Below are 23250 nucleotides of genomic sequence, written 5' to 3'. Positions count from 1 at the left end.
CTACAGTCCTCATGTGATTATGTGGTCAGCCCAGTGTGACAGGTGACTGTACCCACAGATGTGTGTTAGTTCTGTGTACCTGTGCTGAGAGTGTCCACATGATGTGTTCGTACCCTGGACATCGGTGTGTGTAAGTCCCCTGTCATGTGGGTGGGTGCATATGTGGAGTGTAGCACCCGGGCTGCATGAGGGATGGATATACCCTGTCCATCTGATGTGAGCAGGGAGCAGTGCTGTGTGTCTAACGTGCAGATCCAGCCCCACACCTGTGAGCCCCCCCCGTCTAGTGGCACATGTGCAGAGTGAGGTTTGTCGCTGCATTTGGCAATGGCAGGTGAATGTCCTGTGCCTGTGTGTGTCTGTGTACTCTGCTGAGGTAGCGTCAGTGGCCTGTGGCATGTGACTGCTTAGAGGTGCTGCACATAATCCTGGTGTAGCTTGTGATGCACAGTGTGAGCCTGGATCATTGATTGTGTCATTGCCCTCATTCCACCTGTGTACTTTCAATGGCACGTACTGCTTTTGCCCTTCCCCAGAGGATCATGTCCCGATGACAAAGGTGCAATGCATTGGATGCATACTATGCCTTGTTGTAAACAGCAAATTTGTTCTAATATGTGTCTCTGTGACATGTTCCAGGTGTATTGATGTAGTGTCACTTGTTCATCCTCACAGGTAGGCGCCTCTGCCAAGAAGCAGATCTGGATGAACGCCGTCAGTGCCGTGAGGAGGACGGAGGGTCGCAAGCGGCGCCTGGCCCAGGTGAGAAAACGCTGGCAGGATATCCGGTGCTGGATGCGGAGGATCGCACGGGTCCTGCTGGGGGACTCACCTGAGACCCATAAGAACCGCGGGCGCTGCCGTCTGACCCACATCCACAAGCGTGTGCTGGCGGTGGTCTTTCCAGACTTGGACAGGCGCTTACAGGAGAAGCAGCAGCAGGAAGGGGGTAGGTACATGTGTCTTGTTTGTGTGTCACCAGCATTTGTAAGTGCACAGTTGCATGGATACACTGCCAGGGTTTAAAGGTGCTGTGCAGATCCGGTTACCCACAGTATAGCGGTGCTCTCTTGCCTCCCTTCCCCTCCTTGCAATGTGTTCCCTGGTCTGTGGAAGTCACTCCTTCACAAGGTTATCTAGGCTGGCACTTTATCCACGTGAACAATGCCTGTAGCATCATGTGTGGGGGTGGAGTGTAACAGGTTTTGGGACCTTGCCCGTGCCCTGTCCAGTTCAGTACTTGTGGGTTCCATGTCAGTTGGCACTGATGCTGAGTCCAGACATGGGAGTTAGTCTCTCAAGTGTTATGCCTTACAGCACGCATGTCCTATGTTGTGGCCTGTGACATGATGTGCATGAGTGTGCGATACGCATGGTGCAGGGAAGGTGGCGTGTGTTGCAGTCATTCCCATTCAGGACCATGGAGTTGTGTGGCCACTACTGTCCCCTGGGGCATATTTTCCTAGGTGTCATGTGTGTTATCACAAAATGTGGACACTCTCAGTGTCTACAGCATAGGTTGTGCTCTGTGCCATTGTCCCCTGGCACCATGTATATTGACGTAAAATGTAGTACAAGTGTCCACTGTACAGCCTGACCTGATTTTCCTTGTTCATACTCACGGTGGCCAGTGCCTGTGTGTCTTGTTACAATCATCTGATGATGACCATTTGTACATGATTATTTGGACAGGCGCACCTTGGGTATTTTGTGTCCAATCTTGCATTTATCCAGCCCATGTGTATTTCACTCAGACTAAGAGATATAAGTGCTTCCTGTGTCTCAACAAATTGTCTCATGTAGGGGGTGGTTGGTGCGGGCAAAGCCTACATGTCAAAACCTGATATCTCCTTGCTAGGTCTGGCCAGTGTGTGATGTTTGTCTGGACATACACTCAAGGTGCAGTGAGCCAGTCATGGTGGGCATGTTTTCAGTTTTACCTATGCAGCATGTGCCTCAAGTTCATGGATATGGTCCCTGCTCATCCCTATTTTCGGCAACGCTGTGTGGTGCAGATGCAGTGCTGGATTGTCCCCAGAGCCTGGCTCCTCTGTCAAAATCCATTTCATGTCATTTGCTATTGTGTCATGCTCTCCATAGTTTTTCAGTGTCATGGTGGGTCAACCAACTGTGTGTTGCATGCCCTACATATGTACCTTGTTTTGTAGATGTTGCTCACCTTTCTTTTCAGGCTATGGACTGTAACCTATGTAGATTGGACTCATGTGCCATATGTATACAGGTGTATGATTAATTGCTGTCTCTTCACCTTGCCACAGCATCGTCGGGGGACACTGAGGGAGACATCAGCACAGACGGAGCACCAGTGCCAGCGGTGACATCTTGGCTGGCACATCGAGTGGAACTGAGGCGGAGGAGAGTGAGGCCGAGGACCTGTCCAGTGCCACCACAGAATATGAAGCTGACGGGTCCGAGGAGGAGCTCTCCGAGTGGGCGGTGGCTGCGCCAGCAGCTGACAGAGGCACAACATCTCTCCCCGCCCCCTCCATTACCATCAGCCGCCTCCCACTTGCTCGTGTCCCTTCCCAGCGTGCCCAGTCACCACATGTCTCCTTCCTGCCAGGCACCGCACCCCCTGCCTCTGTCTCCACTGCTGCCGCCAATGCCGAGTCTGTAGACATCCAGCTGCAGTTGCAGGTTGGTCAGGCTGCGATGCTTAATGTCCTCCATGGCCACAGCCAAGTGCTGAACAACATGGAGGCATACTTGGAGGGCATTTTCTCCTCGCAGGCTGACCAACGCAACTTGCTGAGGTCCATTGACTTGACACTGACTGCAGCAGTGGGTCTCCTGCAGCGCTTCGTCCAACCCCCTACCCCTGACCCATCCACACTTCCCACTCCCATGCCTGTCCCACGTACACCCAGACGTCAGCATGCACCCACCACAACAGACACAGGCACCACACCAGCAGGGAAGGTCAAACGCACACCTCCTGGCACGCACACACAGGGTGAAGTAGGCACACCCACTGGGTCGGGGGGCAAACGTAAGACACGCAGCCAGAGTGGGAGTCCGCATTCCACCAAATCCACTCCCTCCAAATCCCCTCCCCTCAGCTCTCCTGGCCACATATCCAGCAAAGACTCCTTCATGGCCGCTCTGTCCCTGAGCCCCACAGTGACACCACCCCGCAAGCGGTCAAGGGAGTCCCCGGTCAGGGTGGTTGAGTCCCCCCCCTGTCCACACCCTCCCCCAGTGGCGCTGCGACCGATCCCTCTGACCCCCCCCTCCTTGGGGCCTGTGGTTCCTTCGGGTGCAGGGGAGTTGCTGGAGGACCTTGCTAAGGTGTGCAGCGCCATCCTGGCCTCCGCCTTTGGCGCTGCCCCACCCCCTGTGGTGGAGTCCTCCATCCCTGCACCCACGACGCCTACCCTTCGCCCTCATGTCCCTGCGGTGCCTGGTCCTTCCCCCCCACATGATGGCCCCCCCCTCTGGAAGACGAAGGAGTCTGACTGTGCAGGCAAGCTAGGGGACACGCATCCCACTGTGTCCCCCACCTGGATTTGAACTTTGGATTGCCCTATGGGCATTGTACATTTTGAACTTTCAAGGGACAAACAGATTTTTGGATGCTGAATAAAGCAATTTATTTTTCCTTAGTACACTACTGTCTGTCTGGTATTGCTGTTGGTGGACCTGCTCCATTATTTTGGGTGGTGATAATGTGTTGGGTGTGTGGGAATTGTAGTCTTGTGCTGGTCATAGGGTGGATCCTGGTATCTGTGTGCCATCACAAGCTGTTGGCTACATAACTTTGTTCATGTAAGCAGTTACTGCATGGTGACATCGTCCCAAGGTGTGTTCCTTCCTCTGTGTAACCTGACATCTTCCCTGCAGGGCCATTCCAATATGTGGTGCTGAGCTGCGTCTACATTGGCTGGGTGTGTGACGGACTCGTTAGACTTGGGCCATGCATGCTGAGCGATGTCTCCACCTGCATCATTCGTGGCGTCCTTGGTGGTCACTGTACTTGTGCATGTAGACTGTTGTCATGACTTCATGTGGACATGTTTTCTTTTCGGCGCTATGCATGTGTATACTCCCAGCCTCGCACACATGTGGTACATGTACTGCAGGATCTTTGTGCACCTGACTGACATTTGTGGGCATTGGATCTGTGGGTACTCCACCCTTTTCTTTGCAGGGGCACTGCTGTGAGTGTTCGGCACCCACCCCTCCTGTGTCTGGGCACTGCTGGGAGGACTCTGCACACACCCCTCCTGTGTCTGGGCACTGCTGGGAGGCCTCTGCACACACCCCTCCTGTGTCTGGGCACTGCTGGGAGGACTCTGCACCCACCCCTCCTGTGTCTGGGCACTGCTGGGAGGCCTCTGCACACACCCCTCCTGTGTCTGGGCACTGCTGGGAGGACTCTGCACCCACCCCTCCTGTCTCTGGGCACTGCTGGGAGTGATAGGCACCCACCCCTCCTGTCTCTGGGCACTGCTGGGAGGACTCTGCACCCACCCCTCATGTCTCTGGGCACTGCTGGGAGTGTTAGGCACCCACCCCTCCTGTGTCTGGGCACTGCTGGGAGGACTCTGCACACACCCCTCCTGTGTCTGGGCACTGCTGGGAGGACTCTGCACACACCCCTCCTGTGTCTGGGCACTGCTGGGAGGACTCTGCACACACCCCTCCTGTGTCTGGGCACTGCTGGGAGGACTCTGCACCCTCCCCTCCTATGTCTGGGCACTGCTGGGAGGCCTCTGCACACACCCCTCCTGTGTCTGGGCACTGCTGGGAGGACTCTGCACCCACCCCTCCTGTGTCTGGGCACTGCTGGGAGGACTCTGCACACACCCCTCCTGTGTCTGGGCACTGCTGGGAGGCCTCTGCACACACCCCTCCTGTGTCTGGGCACTGCTGGGAGTGTTAGGCACCCACCCCTCCTGTGTCTGGGCACTGCTGGGAGGACTCTGCACACACCTCTCCTGTGTCTGGGCACTGCTGGGAGGACTCTGCACACACCCCTCTTATGACTGGGCACTGCTGGGAGGCCTCTGCACACACCCCTCCTGTGTCTGGGCACTGCTGGGAGTGTTAGGCACCCACCCCTCCTGTGTCTGGGCACTGCTGGGAGGACTCTGCACACACCCCTCTTATGACTGGGCACTGCTGGGAGGACTCTGCACCCAACCCTCCTATTTCAGGATATGTACGCTTAGAACATACACGGGTGTGGGTTCGCTCCATGCATACGCGGGTGGGGGTACGGTCCGTACATACACGGTTGGGGTGGGGGTACGCTCCATACATACGGACTATGTAGTAATGAACTGTTACTGGCCCGCCCCGAGCTGTTAGATCATATGCTGCATCTTCTTATTCAGCGGCGAGGTTTAGGTCATGCACAGAGTTATCCTGCTGCTCAATCATTGTATTCAGTAAGAAGATTTTTTCAAGGCAACTGAGATAAGGTGTTATGCACAATAGGAACAATGTATCCTTCAAGCTTGATTAACCAACAGCCAAAACATAGGATTTTGCCTACTCAGCTGCGGCTGATTTTTTGTACCCTCCCACTCCAGACGTCTCTGAGAAAATTTGAGTAGGGGTCTCTGAGAATAGCACAACTGAACTACTCAGATTTGACCATTAAATAAGTACCCAACCAACGTTGGCGGCGCATTTGACGTGTAGTCCCTAAAAAATCAATTTAGGATCTGCGCGTTTAGACAACATACACTGTAGGATTGGTGGCAGACTGATTCTAGATACCCCCACCGGGTATGTTGGCCTGTGTACCAGCTAGCTCACAGTGCCACTAGAAACTCCTCTTACCAAGGAGAGAATAGTTCTTGGCAACTATTGAACATGACAACCCTGATCCCTCAGGATCGTGTACTACTTTTTGCTCAGTCACTCATGCTCACTTAGTCTCGGAGAGATACACAGAATAAACGGTATGGATGTTTTTCAATAAGCATTTATTGAACAGTCGTTATTCTAGTGTAAAATAGGTGTGCTGAAACAACCACTAGACAGAAACAGACATAAGTTATTAGAAGCACTAAGAAAGCAACAGGATAGTCGATTTCTACAATTTTGCTATAACCAAGAATACAGGCAAGTATATAAAATACATGACAATAAAATGCGTACTCCTACGAAGCAATCCTAACTAGATGTACCTAAATGTACCTAGCATGGGTGTAGGTGTTAAGCCAAGAATCTCCCTAGGATAAAGTCAACCCCATTACCTTAAGTGAGAGACTGTGGGACCCCATCTTGGTCTCAAGTTAGACACACCGCAAGGGATGTTAGACCACTGCGAGCTGGGGTATCTGCATGCAGGAACCTCAGCATCTTGCGTCAATGTGTCAGTAGTGAAGTCCTGATCTCCTCTGTTTGTCTCAGCAAGAAGTGATGTTTATATACCCAAAGGTCTCCCAGGAGGTTCTACCTTGCTGTGCCACTTGACGGGCTTCGGATGACGTCGGGAATTAACTTTATACATAATTATTATACAGGAGATGGTAGTCCTGCTGAGCTTCCAAGAATCCTCATGGATAATATATGAAGCTTTTAGCAGGGAAAATCCTGCGTTCAGTGTCATATCTAGGTAAAAGCTCAGTCCCTATGAACCGTTATGTGTGTCTTGTAGGGAAGAATATAGGTGAAAGGTTAGGATGTTACCTGAGCCTGCATTGGGGTAGCTATATGAAATATAACAATCCATTAACAGAAACCGTACTAGATGTCTGCCAGGGCAGTGGGCATCTCTAAATTTGAAGTGTGATTTCTCCATCGAGGCGGTAGAAATGGAAGTGGATTATTTATTGGGATGAATGAGGTGATAGAAAAAAATGTGGAATATTAATTTGGGTGAATGGGAGTTCATCTCAAGGAATAAAGAAAACCAAATACCAGTTAAAATAGCTTGTAGGTGCATACCAACATTATATTCTTCCTCGCACTACTTTTAAACACATCACACCCTACCTTTTGGGCTACAAGGCCTACTAAGGTAGCTTATTTCATATTTAATAAAGGAAGGGTCTTGACTGTCAAAAAAGATTTTTTTAAAATCCGCATTCATCAGGCAACACAGCTTGGCCTGAAGCCATGTTTTCATTGTCAGAATGGTGGAGACACTACATGTGCTGAAGTCCACAGGTGGGTTTTAGCTTTTGCACACCACAGAATTCATTCTTGTACTATATGTTGTGGCTTTACTGGGAAGTTAAATACGCTGATCTGAAATTAGCTATTTTCAACCTGTTTTATGGGCGCTGGGGCCTGAACAGCAGTGTTCACAGTTTAAAACAAGCATTTGCATAGCCAATAGGTCTCGCTTTTGGGACCTTCTAAGTATTTACTTATGCAGCACAATATCCTTAGTGCAACCACATCAACTGTTGCGTGGCTAAACACTTATAAGTTCCCAAAGGCGAGACCTATTGGCTATGCCAATGCTTGGTGTGGTTGTGTTTGTGATTGTGTGTGTGGTTGTGTGTGTGGTTGTGTGTGTGTGGTTGTGTGTGTGTGTGTGGTTGTGTGTGTGTGTGGTTGTATGTGTGTGTGGTTGTGTGTGTGTGGCTGTGTGTGTGTGTGTGGTTGTGTGTGTGGTTGTGGGTGTGGGTGTGGTTGTGGGTGCAGGTGCAGTTGTGGGTGTGTGTGTGGATATGTGGTTGTGTGTGTGGTTGTGCGTGTGGTTGTGTGTGGTTGTGGTTGTGTGTGTAGTGGTTGTGTGTGTGGTTGTGGTTGTGTGTGGGTGTGGTTGTGGGCGTTGGTGTGGTTGTGGGTATGTGAGTGGATGTGTGGTTGTGTGTGGTTGTGTGTGGTTGTGTGTGTGTGTGGTCGTGTGTGTGTGGTTGAGTGTGCGTGGTATGTGTGGTTGTGTGTGTGGTTGTGGTTGTGTGTGTGGGTGTGGGGTTATATGTGGTTGTGTGTGTGGGTGTGTGGTTGTGTGTGTGGGTGTGTGGTTGTGTGTGGTTGTGTGTGTGGTTGTGTGTGTGGTTGTGTGTGGTTGTGTGTGGTTGTGTGTGTGGTTGTGTGTGTGGATGTGTGAGTGGTTGTGGTTGTGTTTGTGTGGTTGTGTGTGTGGTGTGTATGGTTGTGGTTGTATGTGTGGGTGTGTGTGTGGTTGTGGTTGTCTGTGTGGTTGTGTATGTGTGGCTGTGGTTGTGTATGTGTGGTTGTGTGTGTGTTTGTGGGTGTGGTTGTGTGTGTGGGGGGTTGTGGGTATGGTTGGGTGTGGTTGTGGGTGTGGTTGTATATGTGAGGTTGTTTGTGTGGTTGTGTGTGTGGGGTTGTGGTTGTGTGTGTGGTTGTATGTGTGGTTGTATGTGTGTGTGTGTGGTTGTGTGTGTGGTTGTATGTGCAGTTGTGGTTGTGTGTGTGGTTGTGTGGTTGTGTGTGGTTGTGTGTGGTTGTGTGTGTGGTTGTGGGTGAGGTTGTGTGGTTGTGTGTGCAGTTGTGTGTGTGGTTGTGTGTGTGTGTGGTTGTGTGTGTGGTTGTGTGTGTTTGTGTGTGGTTGTGTGTGTGGTGTGTGTGTGGTGTGTGTGTGTGTGGGTGTGGTTGTGTGGTTGTGTGTGGTTGTGGTTTGTGTGTGTGTTTGTGTGGTGTGTGTGTGTGTGGTGTGTGTGTGGGGGTGGGTGGTGTGGGTGTGTGTGGTGTGGTGTGGTTTGTGTATTTGTATGTGTGTGGTATGTGTGTGGGGTGTGTGTGTGTGTGTGTGTGTGTGGTTGTGTGTGGGGTTGTGTGTGGGGTTGTGTGTTGTTGTGGGTGTGGTTGTGTGTGTGTGGTTGTGTGTATGTGTATGGTTGTGTGTGTGTGTGATTGCATGTGTTGTTGTGTGTGGTTGTCTGTGTGTGGTTGTGGTTGTGTGTGTGTTCGGTTGTGAGGTTGCACGTGTGGTTGTGGTTGTATGTGTGGTTGTGTTTGTGGTTGTGGTTGTGTGTGTGGTTGTGGTTGTGGGTGTGACAGTATTACTAAAAGCATCTTAAAATAAAGGAACACAAACATTGAGTTTGTGGAAAGAGAAAACACGTTATAAGTCAAACAGGCGCAGCAAAGCATTAACACAACAACAAAACAAACAAGATCACTAATGGATACACACAGCCCATCATCTTAAGAGTTCGATTGCAGCCAATGTGCACTCAAACCTTCCCCCTCCTTGTGAGTTGCACCCCATATTTCATGAGTTGTAACTGCTGCACCCACCAATGCACTTTGAGATCTAAAACGCTACATAGGTCTAATCGATTAACCAGTCGCCAACATGCTGTGCTTTTAAAGAGAATGTGCCAAAAGTTTTCAGCTTCCTCATCATGTCCTCATAAAAGCACCAACGAAAGGACTCCCAGAATGGTGCAACGGACATGAAGCAGCCGCTGCGATGAGATATAAACACTGTGAACGTTGTCCAGTTTCACAGAAACCTTTCCTTAATGTTCTTTAAGTCACAAAACAGTAATACTAAAAGCATCTCAAAATAAAGGAACACAAACATCGAGTTTGTTGAAAGAGAAAGCACATTGTAAGTCAAACAGGCGCAGCCAAGCATTAACACAACAACATGTTGTTTGATGTTTGATGTTCTTTGAACGAGAACATCAAAGGGGCGCCGCGAAAGTGATCGCGGGTGAAAGTGAAAGTGATCGTGGGCGCTTAATGAGCATGATGAGGTTTGCCAGCCTCTGCTCATAAACGCGCACCCACGCACATGCACTGTAGCTCTAGGCTGGCCATGGTAGCATTTTTTTAGCCCTCACAAAAAGTCTTGCCAGACCAGCGCATATGCTGGGTCAGGCGAGACCCAAAAATGGTAGCATCAGTTTAACAAAAGAAGGATGACCAGGCAAAAACAGGTACTTTATCACACTTTGGAAAGACTGAATTTTGGAAAGCCACCCTCTTACTGGTGGTAACTGACTCTGGCTGTGCCCTGGGCTCTGCTGACCAGCCCAGGGCAGTGCTATGTTTAAAAAACAACACATGTTTAGGGTTCACTATGAATTAGGGTACACTTACAGTTGGCCTGATAGACCCTATAAGTCCCTAGTAAGTAACAGGGCAAGTGAGATTAATCTGCCACTAAGCCCCTAGTAGATAATAGGTTATGGAGGTTTAGAAGCCAAGAAGATTTGATGCACTTTGCATGTGTGTACAGCTGAGTGGTTGTCTTAAGGAAGGAACTTGTAGATTTTAGGGGAGGAGAGCTATGGAAATGAGCCACACTGGGAGTTGGTTTAATTAGCTTTTACTGCTCTGCTGACATTTCAGCCATCATTGTTTTAGGGAAGAATTGTGCTTTATGGTACAAGAAAATGCCACACATTGCAGTGGTCATGCACCTAGGTGGCACCCTGCGTACCATTGGTTAGGAGTGCCCACCTCTTGATGCCCAGTTGCTGAGAATAAATATGTGAGAGTTGCATTACCTCTCATTTCTGCTGCCTGAAACTATGAGGAAAAGAAGGACTGCCCTGCTGGATTCATCATTTGCACCCTAAGACCCTGTACTTTGAATAACTATACCGGCTGCACACTTTTGTTCTACAGCCCAGGGGACTGTGCCTTGCTTAAGGAAGGATTAAGAAGTGGACTATCTTCAGCTACAGGTTAACAGAGCCCACCTGCATGATCATCACCAAGAGTCCCCAGCCTAGAGTGCATCCAGTATACTGGTAAGAAATTGTCAATGTGCATTTTGGGAATTATGGTTCAAACCATCCAAGGATCATCCAGGAGATTCCAGACTCTTGGATTTGTGTTTTGACAACCTTGAACCCACAAGTAAACCTTCAAATTGGCACTTTGTGAAGTTTGGACAACTTTTTGGAAACAGCTCCATAAGATGACCGAGTCAAGCCAGCCTCCATCAGCTGCGATGCAGCCAGGACTCCAGGAAAGTACCGCTGAAAAGCTCCGGAGGTCTTACTTCCAGGATTTGACTGGTAGCTCTCTTAATAGCAAGCTGACAACCCTCTCTGAATCTGGACTGGTGAAGAGCATCATGGGGAGATTGTAAGAAAAGGCTCCAGGAATATTTCTGCGAAGGTAACATTTTGACCGGGGTCTCCTGCTTGGTGTATCTAGCCAGGGCTCCATTGCGGTTGGCCTAATACTTTTACTTTGTCAACGTATATTCTTTGAAAATTCATATCTCCAGTTTCCTACAATGGATTTTAGTCGTTTTTGTGTCTATTTGTTCATAAACACATTTACTTTTTGTATAAATTGTTGTGTGAGTCGTATTGTGTGTTATTTGATGGATTACTGTTTTTAAATGCTTTACATATCTACCTCCTAATTTAGGCCTGATTGCTCGATTACAGCTACCAAGGGATGAGCATGGAACAAATGTATTGAGACCATTATTGGGCACTATACTGTGTTAGTGGACCTATTACTGGTGGTAGGTGCATAAATACTCTTATGAATGACCCACTTTCCAACACTCAACCTCATAAGTTAGACAAGACTTACTCATGTAGTTTGCTAAAATATTACCCATGCTGGTTATCATCATGATAAAGGGGTTTCATCACAGTCTAACATCCATATTTTCAGCTGCTATAAATTTGTGAGAATCATTCAAATGTATTCAATTGGCTTGCTATATTTTATTGGAAGTGCATAATATAGCTTTTTCTCCTAAAGGGCTCCTTACCTTTTCTCTAGATGCTCTTATGTGTATGTTTGAGCCAAAAGGACCAATGCCCTCTGCTTTTTTTTCATTGTCCTTGAGATATTTGACTTTTGCAGTCTCTTCTTTATTGTATTAGTTGGTAATGTAAAATAGTTATGTCTCAGTCTTGAATCTGAGACACATGTTTCGATGTGAGGTGGTTCCATTTTACGTGGAGAATATTAGAAAAACACCTGAAAATGTGTCTGAGCAATTTTAATATAGGAATAGTGGTGAGGAATATGATTATCTTTGGTTTATTGCAATGGGGTTTTACATGTTGCTACAACTACCATGACTTTGGATTTGAGTTAAGTTTTGTTTGCATCACTCAAAGATGATTGATCTAGGAATGTTTAGCTTTATCAGTGGTTGTGCTTTTTTGCACGAATAAAGATATGTGTCCCTGACTCTGAGCAATGAACAATGTCTTTCACAACATCTCCTAGCATGTTGCTCATCCATAGAGCAAGAAACTGCTCATTGTATGTACAATGACCCGAGACATATATTTTTATCAGAGAAAGTAATGTTTTTGTAATCTCACGTACATATTGTAAATTACTATTTGTTTCAGAGACAAAACCTGATTCTAGTACAGGTGAAAAAAATGAAGAAAACAGTTCGACCACTCAAGTGCCAGGAGAAACCTCAGAAATTTCCAAAATTGGTAACTGAATTTCAATTTGAATCTTCTATGGTTTAAGATATGTAATGTTTTAACATTAATTTATTTTTAAATGGGAATGAAGATTGTCTTTAGTGTTTCCAATTGATCTGTATCCAACAGCAATGATTGTGACTAGCACTTTGCAAATGTTTCTTTTCCAGCACGTTCAGCTAAATGTTAAATATGTTATTGCATTAATACTGCTATTTTTGATTCCTCTTGAATTGTTAGGAATGCCAGAGGGCAGCATCCATGATTATTAAATTGTAAAAGCCCAACAAGCAACTGCATTCATTGGCCCGTGTCCCTCTGGTGATTGAAGAGATAAAAAGCAAGAGTTGAGACATTCCTTAATACTGCAACTAAATAGTATTCTTCTTCAAATCAGAGAGATGATTGCACCAAGCTTTAGCAACAGAGGAATATTTTCCTTTGCATATTTTATTTTTCTGCCCTTAGGTAACTGAATTTGCCTGACAGCAGATCTTTTTTTCAATCTCCTATTGTGTACTCCTTTGTCTTACCCCCACTTTAAAAAATGGACCTTTTCCCTTTTGCGAATCAGTTACTACATAAACTGGGGAGTCCGTAACGTATTTATGGTTTGCAACAAGAATTATGTCACAATCCATTGATAAATAATTTTACAATTTGGTATTTGGAAGGGACATTCTGATCATGCCCCTTTCAAAAACCTATTTTGCCATTTATAAAAAGATTTCTGAATCACAAAATATGTTTACTACACAGGATCATATTTTTGGGATCACAAACAGTCTGACTCACCAAATTGGAAGGTTTGTAATGGGTTAAAAGCTCTGTACATCTGGCCCAAGATTATTTTTCAGTATATAAATCTGTAAAACTTACAGCTCAAACTTTATTAAAAACAAGGTGCTTACTTGTGAAGAAAAATCCAAAGTCCAAAGTCTCTCATTCAGGATGGTAGCCTGAAGCCAGGCAAAGAAACTGGCAACAATTGCTGACTCTGTGGTCACATTTCATCCCTGCCCCCTATGCACAACAGAGCATGTTGTGCAACAACTCCTCGCTTATGCAATGGCTGTCATAAACGACATTGCTGGCAGAACTGAATCATGTAAGATGGTATGTCCCCATGCAGACATATTGAAATTATGGGACAGTGGTGCTCAAATAGCCTTTAGAGTAGGGTTTCTGTATATTAAAATACTTGCCACTAAAGTCATAGAGATGTAATGTAAAGAACAAGTATAGCAAAGAAAACGTTACCTGTTCGACAGGAAAATGGTGAAGGAGTTGCAGGTGCCGTGGTGCATTTTCTTTGCACTTCATCCCAAATATATATCTAAGTCATGGTGTGGTAGAGCACTGCCCTTTACTGATCACACTTTTGATTTAAATGGCTTCTTGATGTAAATGAGTCATGAGAAACTGCCACAGGTCCACAGGTCTTAAAATTACGTTTCACAACTAACAATAGTGTGTTTGAACACTAACGTTAGGAACTAAAATGTCTCAACATGAATTAGAACTGTGACATTCTGCTTTAAAGGCTAGGTAAAGTGGCTCTATCAAAACCTCTACCAGTTACTGATTCATGTAAACATATGAATTGAGTAATTTTGCTGCAGCCTGCTTCTTGGTTGGTGTTCTTTCCCTGTCTGGATAATCAGTTCATCCCATGCTAGAAACCTTTACAACAATGGGAAACATCCAGAAAATGAATTGATTGTGCCTCAGATGAGAGGCACACAGGGGCTATGGAAATCATTTTCTCTCTATCGCTGTCCTAATTTTTTTGCTCTTTTAAATGCTCTTTTTTATTTGCCAACTTTGAGTAAAATGTTCTTAAAGTTAAACTGGTGGAGTGTCAAAGTAAATGAAAAGAGCTACTTTACAACCACTTTTCAAAGGCATTGAGAAGAACAATGACTAGTAGCGGATCTGGCATTGTGTTGGAGGAGGAGCAAGTTGTGAGCAAGCTGCACATTGCATGCAAAGCAGAGCTCCTGGTTGCTACCAGAAAAAATCTTCACTGCCACGGGGACACCCTCTGCTGTCAGTGTGAGTTAACCCCCCCCGGAGGACCCAAAGGTGGGACCATGGTCATGATGTTGAGCGTAATCATGCTAGGAAGTAGCCCAGCTTGGTGCAGCTAGAGAGATCAGGTGACTCGGTGGCCTGAGCAGTCTGTCTCTCACTGTTCTCTGCTGCCCATCATTGTGGCCTGGCTGCTGTTTGCCTACTTCCTGTGTGCTGCCTTGTCCATGTGTGACCAACTGGCGCTGTAGCAGAGGAGGTTGAGGATGTATAAGGCCCCCAAGGAGGCAGACAGACCCCAGGTGCTAGTGTACCAGGGCAGCACAGACAGCATGCAGCACTGAGAGTTTGCCTCCCTTTTCTAGAAAAGAAGGTGGTGGGAGACAATTAAAGGAAGCATGTGCTGGCTGACCAGCGCTCACTGCATGCTGTGGCTGTCATCTCTAGGGAGCTGCTGCTGCATCCTTAACTCTAATGCCTCACCTCACTACCTGTGGCCCACTGTCAGTGAAAGACGTGGTCTCAAGCTATAAGTTGCAAAACCTTCTCTCAGTCTGCCCCAAGTCTGACATATAAACTACTACTTACAATAAACTTACTATGATTTAATTCAACTGAGCCCAATTGATATCCCCTTCAACCCGTGTGGCGAGCTTTGTGGCTTACACTTGCCAGCAGAAGGGGGCACAAGGAAGTAGTTGTGTTTGGAGCCAAGCCATACGAGGTGGAAACAAAGGTGTTGGCAGTGGCTGCAAGGGGCAACATGGTAGATATTGCTGCACTGTTGAGCCCTGAATTGCAGAAGTGGCCTGACTAGGATTGGGTGTACTCCCTCCTACTGCGGCCCTTATTATAATCACCAGCCAATATGGCCTTACTTCCATACCTGACTGGATGACATCTACTATAGCCAAGCTACTGGAGGATTGTCCTGCATGTTTGATGGGGAGAAACAAGAGCCACACTCTGTAATTGCTAGATACATTAGCGGTAATCTGCATTTTGTGCCAGTTGGAAGCTTTCCCATATAGTGTTTTAGTCTCATAGGCACAACGCTAAGATTAGAAGAAATCAGAGGAAAGCAGTCTTGATGCCCTCAGCAATGGATCACAGCAGGTGATTTGAAACAGCAACCAGCCCATAGCATGACCTGAGTGACTTGTAATTAATCTGAGCCCAAGCCTGTCAGCATAACTGTGAGAGGACAGCACCCAGCTGGAGGGCCATAGGGTCACGCATCAGCCAAGCAAAGAGAATGCTGACCCCAGCACATGGTTGGAGCAGGTCCAGTTGTTAGCACCCAAAGACATCTCTCACAATGACAAAAGAAAATATGAAAATCTCTGAAGAATAGCAAATGAAAAGAGACAAACCTACAGTGCACAAAATGGAACATAACGCAATGACTAGCCCTAAATATCACAACGACTTAGAGGGTGCAGAGTATTGTCAGTAGGATGGAGGAACTTGATACCAACCCAGTCCCCTGTCCAAAGACATGGCCAAACAAGCCACTATACAGTAGGCCCGGGTGTAAAACTCTGCTCCGCTCATTGAGTTTGCTCTCGGGCCACTTGCGAGTGCATGGGAGACTTCTAGCACCGATAGCGAGCTCCCACAGGACTTCGCAGTAACACACACGGCTTCTGGCTGCAACGACCCCAATCTAATGCTGATTGCGATCGCACATTGAGCGCTTGAGCAGCTTTTGTGCTCAAGATGCAGCTAAGAGGCTTTTGGAGTGAATTTTCTTCTCCAACTGGCTGTTGGAGAGAAACAGGTAGGTGTTCGAGGCCCTTCTCCACTCGAAGGCTCCTGCCTGCACCTCATCCCTGGTGGTCTAGTGGAAGAGCCTGCTCTTCTACTATTCCGCTCTTTGGATTGTCATCCTTTTCTGTTTTGCCTTTTCTCTTATGCCTTTCTCTTCTGCCTCTTTCTCTCCTTCCTTTTTTCTCCTTTGCCTTTTCTCTTTTTGCCTCTTTTTCTGTTGTGTTTTTTCCCGCTGCTGCGGCCCCTGCCTCCCCTCCCCCCAGTATATTCCCACTCCCGCCTTCAAACTGCTCACCCTACCCGACCCCTATTTAATGGGGGCCGCTGTGGGCCAAGGACAGCAAGACCTCTGATCTCCTGGTCAGAGTAAATGCTCTCCCCTCGTGCAGCTCGGCCGTTAAGGCACTGCCCTCACCGCCTTCTTGTGACCCAGGTAGTTGTTTAAGGCCCTCCTCCACCCGCAGGCTCCTGCCTGTGCCTCATCCCTGGTGGTCTAGTGAAAGAGCCTGTTCTTCTGCTATTACGCTCTTTGGGTGTCATCCTTTTCTGTTTTACGTTTCTCTTCTGTCTTTTTTCTCCTTACCCTTTTCACTTTTTGCCTCTTTGCCTCTTGACAGGTATGCTGATGGCTTGAAAATGTAAGTGCCACTGGAGGTTTTGCCGTTTGTCTACCCACCCTATTTAAAGTGAAAGAAGAAATAACAAGATTTTACCTTTGTTTACAGCCATCAACCACGTGGCACTAAGTGAAAACAAAACCGTATCAACCCCACACCATGTAAGGGGGTCATTTTTTTTTTATTTTCAAAAAGAAAATCACACAAAACTTCAGGATTTTGTTTTTGAAAATAAAAGACTATAGTCCCTCTTTTCAAAGTCGTTTGCAGTTGCCTCTGACCGACACCGTTTTGGTGTGGGAGCCGACCGACCATAGGTTCGGCGGCTCCGCATACCTCATTATGATGCGACCGTACCAAACTCCCATTTCTCGCACCAAACTCCCATTTCTCTATCGGAGCTAGCGTGGTGGGCGGAAACCATTGAAAAATGGGAGTTTGTGTAAGTCCATGCACTCTTTTTCTGGCAGCTGATGGTTCCTGCCACACGGTGCGGGGATTGCCCTCCAGGGAAACAACTGGAGGGCCAGGGGAGATGGATGCCCTTCTGGGGGCTCCCAAAAATACTTTCCAACAGCATTTCCATGTCTGAAAGGCCGACATGGGACTGCTGTTGGAAAGTCCATCATAATTCCGACAGCAAATACGCCTTCCTTTAGGGATTATGAGGCTATTCCAACGGGACTGATTCGGAATCACACCAAAACCACAGAAGCCTACAACAACTTCAGAGCCGCCACCAACGCCTACCACCAACTCATCAGAAAAACCTGGAAAGAAGCGATTGAAGACAGAATCTCCACTCACACACACAACAGCAAAGAACTCTTCAACATCATCATGGAGTTTGCCAACCCACTAGCGATTCCACTGACATCCCTCCCTCACAAGACCTCTGCGACAAATTCAGCACCCTTTTCCACCACAAAATCAAGAGCATCTACGACAACTTTGATGAAGACAACCAACACACTGAACCCTCACCAACCACCCCTGACACCCTGAAGCCAGCGATCGACAACTGGACAGCCCTCACCACTGAAGACACACTGAAGATGATGAATTCAATCCGCTCCAGGGCCCCCACAGACCCCTCCCCTCACCACAATTTTCACGGAGCTGCCGACACCATCGCACCCATGCTCTGCCACACCATCAACCGCTCGCTGGCAACCGCCACGTTCCCCAATGACTGGAAACATGCCGAGGTCAACCCCCTCCTGAAGAAACCCACGACGGACCCCACCAACCTCAGAAACTACAGACCCATCTCCCTGCTCCCATTCCCAGTGAGAGTCATCGAGAAAGCCATCAACAGCCAACTCACCACATTCATCGAAGAGCACAACATCCTCGACTCTTCCCAATCCGGCTTCAGAGAAAAACACAGTACGGAAACCGCCCTCCTCGCTGCAACAGACAGCATCTGCACCCTACTGGACAAAGGAGAAACAGCAGCCCTCATCCTCTTCGACCTCTCAGCGGTGTTCGACACAGTCTCTCACCGCACCCTAATACGCAGACTCTACGATGCAGGGATCCAAGACAAGGCCCTCAACTGGATCTGCTCCTTCCTCTCTGGCAGAACGCAGCAGGTCAGACTCCTCCCTTTCCGCTCCGACCCTACACCTACCACCTGCAGAGTCCTCCAGGGGCCCTCCCTCAGCCCTACACTCTTCAACGTCTACATGGCTCCGCTCGCCCTCATTGTCAGAACCTACGGACTCAACATTGTGTCATACGCAGACGACACCCAACTCATCCTCTCCCTATCCAACGAACCCAATACCACCAGACACAATTTTCGAAAAGGCATGGAAGCCGTCGCCAAATGGGTGAAAAAAAGCTGCCTACAACTAAATACCAACAAAACAGAAGTACTCATCATGGGCCCAAACCCTGATGCATTGAACGACACCTGGTGGCCCCCCGCCCTCGGAAGCCCACCCACCCCCACAGACCACGCAAGCAACCTGGGAATCATCCTGGACTCCGAGCTCAAAATGGACTGCCAGATCAACTCTGTCTCGTCCTCCTGCTTCCACACCCTCCGCCTCCTACGTAAGACCTTCAAATGGATCCCCCTCGAACACAGAAAGACCGTCACTCACGCCCAGGTCACCAGCAGACTCGACAACGCACTCTACGATGGAATAAACAAAAACCTAACCCGCAAGCTACAGAACATCCAGAACGCCACCGCAAGACTAGTCCTCGACCTGCCAAGATACTGCCATATCACCCAGCACCTGCACACACTCCACTGTCTCAACATCGAAGCTAGAGTCACCTTCAAGATGCTCATCCAAGCCCACAAGGCCCTCCATGACTCCGGACCAGTATACCTAAACAGCTGACTCAAATTCCTCGCACCCCAGAGGACCCTACTATCTGCTCAGCTCGCCTACGCTGTGGTCCCCCGCACCCAAAAGACCAGATCGGGAGGCTGCTCTTTCTCCTTCCTCGCAGCTCGAGGCTGGAACGCCCTGCCGCTCCACCTCTGACAGACAACATCGCTCTCCATCTTCGCAAGAAACCTCAAAACCTGGCTCTTCGACAGACCCCCCCCCTTGATGGACTGGAGCCTGCTAACCCTAACCCCCCCCCAGCGCCTTGAGACACTACGGGTGAGTAGTCGCGCTTAACAAATGCCTGATTGATTGATTGATTGAAGAATAGCTGAGGATATGGTGGGTATATGGATTCAGTCTTATATGAAGCTTTGAATGAGAAGAATGTGGAGTCTTCAGAACTGCCTTTTTTGGTGGAGGAAATTGGAATTGCCATCTCAAGCTTAAAGACAGGGAAGGCAGTTGGGACAGATTTTATTCCGGGGGAGTTCTATAGGCACTTTTCTGCCACTCTCAGAGTATATATGTTGGATTTGTTTCTACAGGTTCAGAATGGGATAGACCCATCTGATTCGTGTGCATTGGCTAATATAGTCTTTCTCAAGAAAAATAAATTATTCCAAGAATTATGATTTTATCGCCCATTTACATTAATGAATAGCGACTCTAAGAACTCTTTAAAAAATGTTGGCAATGCGATTATCAACAGCAATAAGAAAGATAGTTTCCCCTGTGCAACATAGATTTATCCCGGGTAGGGGCACAACTGACCATACTCACAGAGTTATCACTCAGGAGACCCTATGGTGTTAATGCTCTTGAACGCAGAAAAAAACGTTTAATTGGGTGTCCTCGTCATATCTCTGGTGGTTATGGCAAAGATGGGTATAAGGCCAGGGTTTCTGAAGTATGTGAAAGCCCTGTATAAGACATACAAGGGCTAAGATCTCCCTGATAGGGGGACACTCAGAGTCAGTCGTGATACAGCATGGTACAAGACAAGGATGCATATGCTCCCCACTACTGTTCGCCCTCTACATTAGGAGAATAAAGAATAATTTGTTAATCCTTCCGGATTTTTATCAGGGAAGGGAAATAAAAATACTGACATATGCCAATGACTTTTTGCTTGATGTTACACTGTTTTTGACTAGTCGGACCGGAACCCTGCTAATCAGGAACCCAGTCTATCTGCTTTCTTCCTCGAATCTTATGTCATGTACTTAAGTACACTCCAGATTGGATACTGGGGTACCCTTGTCAGTACCTAGTATATGGTACACACATGAAGCATGTATTATGCCACCCTTGAGGGGCCATGCAAAATGGAACTACAGGCCTGCCATTGCAGCTTGTGTAAGTGGTGCATGCACCACTTACGTTAGATATAGGTTTAATATATCTATAGGTCACTGCACTTAAAACCTATAAGTCACCCCTATAGCAGGCCTTGACAAACCTGAAGGCAGGGTGCTGGGTTTTACATGAGAGGGTGCCCCTGCATGAGCAGAGCACCCCTGCAGACTTCGGAGACCATTCTCCCAGGTTGTCGGTGACGCAACCAGACGTATAGGTAGAGGTGCATTATATGCTCACGTAAAATGCTATCTCGAAAACGTCTGCAACAAACCATGTCGTGTTTGGTATCAAACACCTTGGAATCAGAACTCCGCACCAGAAACTGGTGTGGGATTTATGATTCCACCCTTGAGAAGCAAACTTTGTGGGGTCCCTGGTCCACTGGGTATCATCCTTCTCGACCTGGACAGCACAAAATGGTTGCTACCGACTAGAGAAACATTTCTGGCCTCCTACTGCTGAGCCAAGCTCGAGCTGAGGAAGGCAGTGTGAGAAGTTGGCCTGATATATGCTGTCCACTAGTTATAGTGGGCACCCTGTATCAGTGCAAACAACCCCTTATTGGTTATAGGTTAGAGACAACCTTTATTGAAAGCTATCCTTAATGGTAGCTATGGAGAGCAGCCTTCAGGCTAAGTCTTGAAGGAATGTAAAGCAGCTTGTTTTACCAGTCTATAATCTCTTGAGTTCCTAAATGAAAGATGTCCACACCAGGTATATATACAAAATATATGTATTTATTACTAAACACACCCTTCTAGTCTCTTTATGAGACTAGAGGTCAAAACACATAAGTTACACTTCAATAATCACAGTAAAATAGCACAAATACACGTCAGGCCCTAGGGGCGAGCCGAACCGTATACTAAAATAGTGGTATAAGAACCACGACTTAACTAGACACAAGGCCTGGAGCCTGGAGAATCGCTGGGACCCCAAGGAACCACCCAAGGTAGTGACACAGGGGACCCACGGGGACCGTGTGCAGTGTGTGAACACAGCCGCGAGCTCCCGTTAGCTTCTATGGGGAAAATCGCGTTTAGATTTTTAAAGATTAGGGACACTTAGAATGGAGTCAGGACCAAACCCTTTTGGACTTCAATCAATCAATACAACTTTATTTCGGTTTTGATTCAAACCATAAAAGTATACATATAAACATCACAGTTAGAAAGAAAAACAGATCTGAAATTCCGTGCAATAAATTCATAGTTAATAAAGTGCAAATGGCGCAAGGCATAGTATAGTCCATATAGGTTCCTGAGATAAATGAGGCAGAAAAACAGCCTCATTGGTCCAAACAGTTTCTCAATTTAACAGACAATTTGAAAAATTCAATTACATGGAGAACACTGTCATTGTGCAAAAGTTGTAAATACATAAGTGCTGGTCTGATCTGGTTAAAATTAAGTTTCTTTAAAAGAGCTACCAGATAGCGTTTGCGCGGGTATTCATAAAATTTACATAAAAATATAAAATGCAGCATATCCTGTGGAGACTTTCCGTCGCAGCCACAGGGAGCTGCAGCCTTGTTAAAAATATCTTTTTTAGGTCTAATTAACAGATGATGAAAGATATTTAACCTAAACCTTGTCAGCAAGAACTTCTCGTGGGAACTAAATGAGCCCATCAAATATGGCTCCATTGTCTCGCAGGTTTTTAACATGACGTATTTCCTGATACTGGGTTTCAGGAGCTTCTCTCCCTCTCGTTGAACCCTTCTCCCCATATAAAAGGCACCTTAATTGCCTCCACATCCCCTTTTACAATCCCGCTTGGATTTTCAAACAACTCCAGACAACCAAGTCGAGAAAAACAGGATTTCAAATATTTTAACCAGGGGGTGCACATTGCCTTATCATGGGACAAAAGGTCTTTCACAATCAAGTGGGTTAGTGGAATGTCCTGATTCAGCCACAGTTTTGCCCAACAAGTCAAAGGGCGTAGAGAAAAGATGTCACATAAATATTGTGCCCCCAATTCTTCATGTACTGCCAAGTTAGATATGCCAATTGGAACACACAGAAGACGCTTCATAAAAGCATTTTCAGCCACCTGTAGCTGTTCGCCAGCCACATAGCCCCATAATTCACTGCCGTAGACAGCAGTTGCCACTGATTTTGCATTATAAAGTTTCATCATGGCATTGTTGGGCTTGTTCCCCAATTTTGTTGCAAAGTTAAAAATAGTAGCATTAACCCTTGCCAGTTCCCCTTTCTTTTTGGCCAAATGGGGGCCCCAACTTAATTTAGTATCAAAAAGGACTCCCAGATACGAGAACGATTTTGTGATGGGGATGGATACATCGTCTAATTTAAATACAAAGTTCCTTTTTGGCTGTAGGCCCACTTACATAATAAATGATTTAGAATTGTTGACCATTAGGTCTCTGTCTGTCATAAACAATTTAAAAGCATTTAATAAGGCTTGGAGACCCTTCTCGGTTCTAGAGATTAAAACCGCATCATCTGCATATAAAAGAACAGGAATACCCACCTTCCAACTCTGGGACAGTCAGCCTGTACCTTTTGTAAAACGGTATCTAACTCGTTAATATAAAAATTAAAAAGAAAGGGGGCAAGAATACAGCCTTGTCGCACACCCTTCTTAATGTCAAAATTGCCAGTGGTACACAGATCCGACGAGTACCTAACATTAGCGCTAGTGTTACTATGTAGGTCTACCAAAAAATTAACGATCCCACTATCCACACCCTTCTCCCTCATGGACTGCCACAGCCTTCCCCTGTTAACACAGTCGAAGGCTGATGACAGATCCATGAAGGCGAGATGGACA

Source organism: Triturus cristatus, chromosome 5_2, assembly GCF_964204655.1.
Source record: "Triturus cristatus chromosome 5_2, aTriCri1.1, whole genome shotgun sequence".
In the NCBI taxonomy this organism is placed as follows: domain Eukaryota; kingdom Metazoa; phylum Chordata; class Amphibia; order Caudata; family Salamandridae; genus Triturus; species Triturus cristatus.
This window is presented reverse-complemented; position numbering follows the sequence as displayed.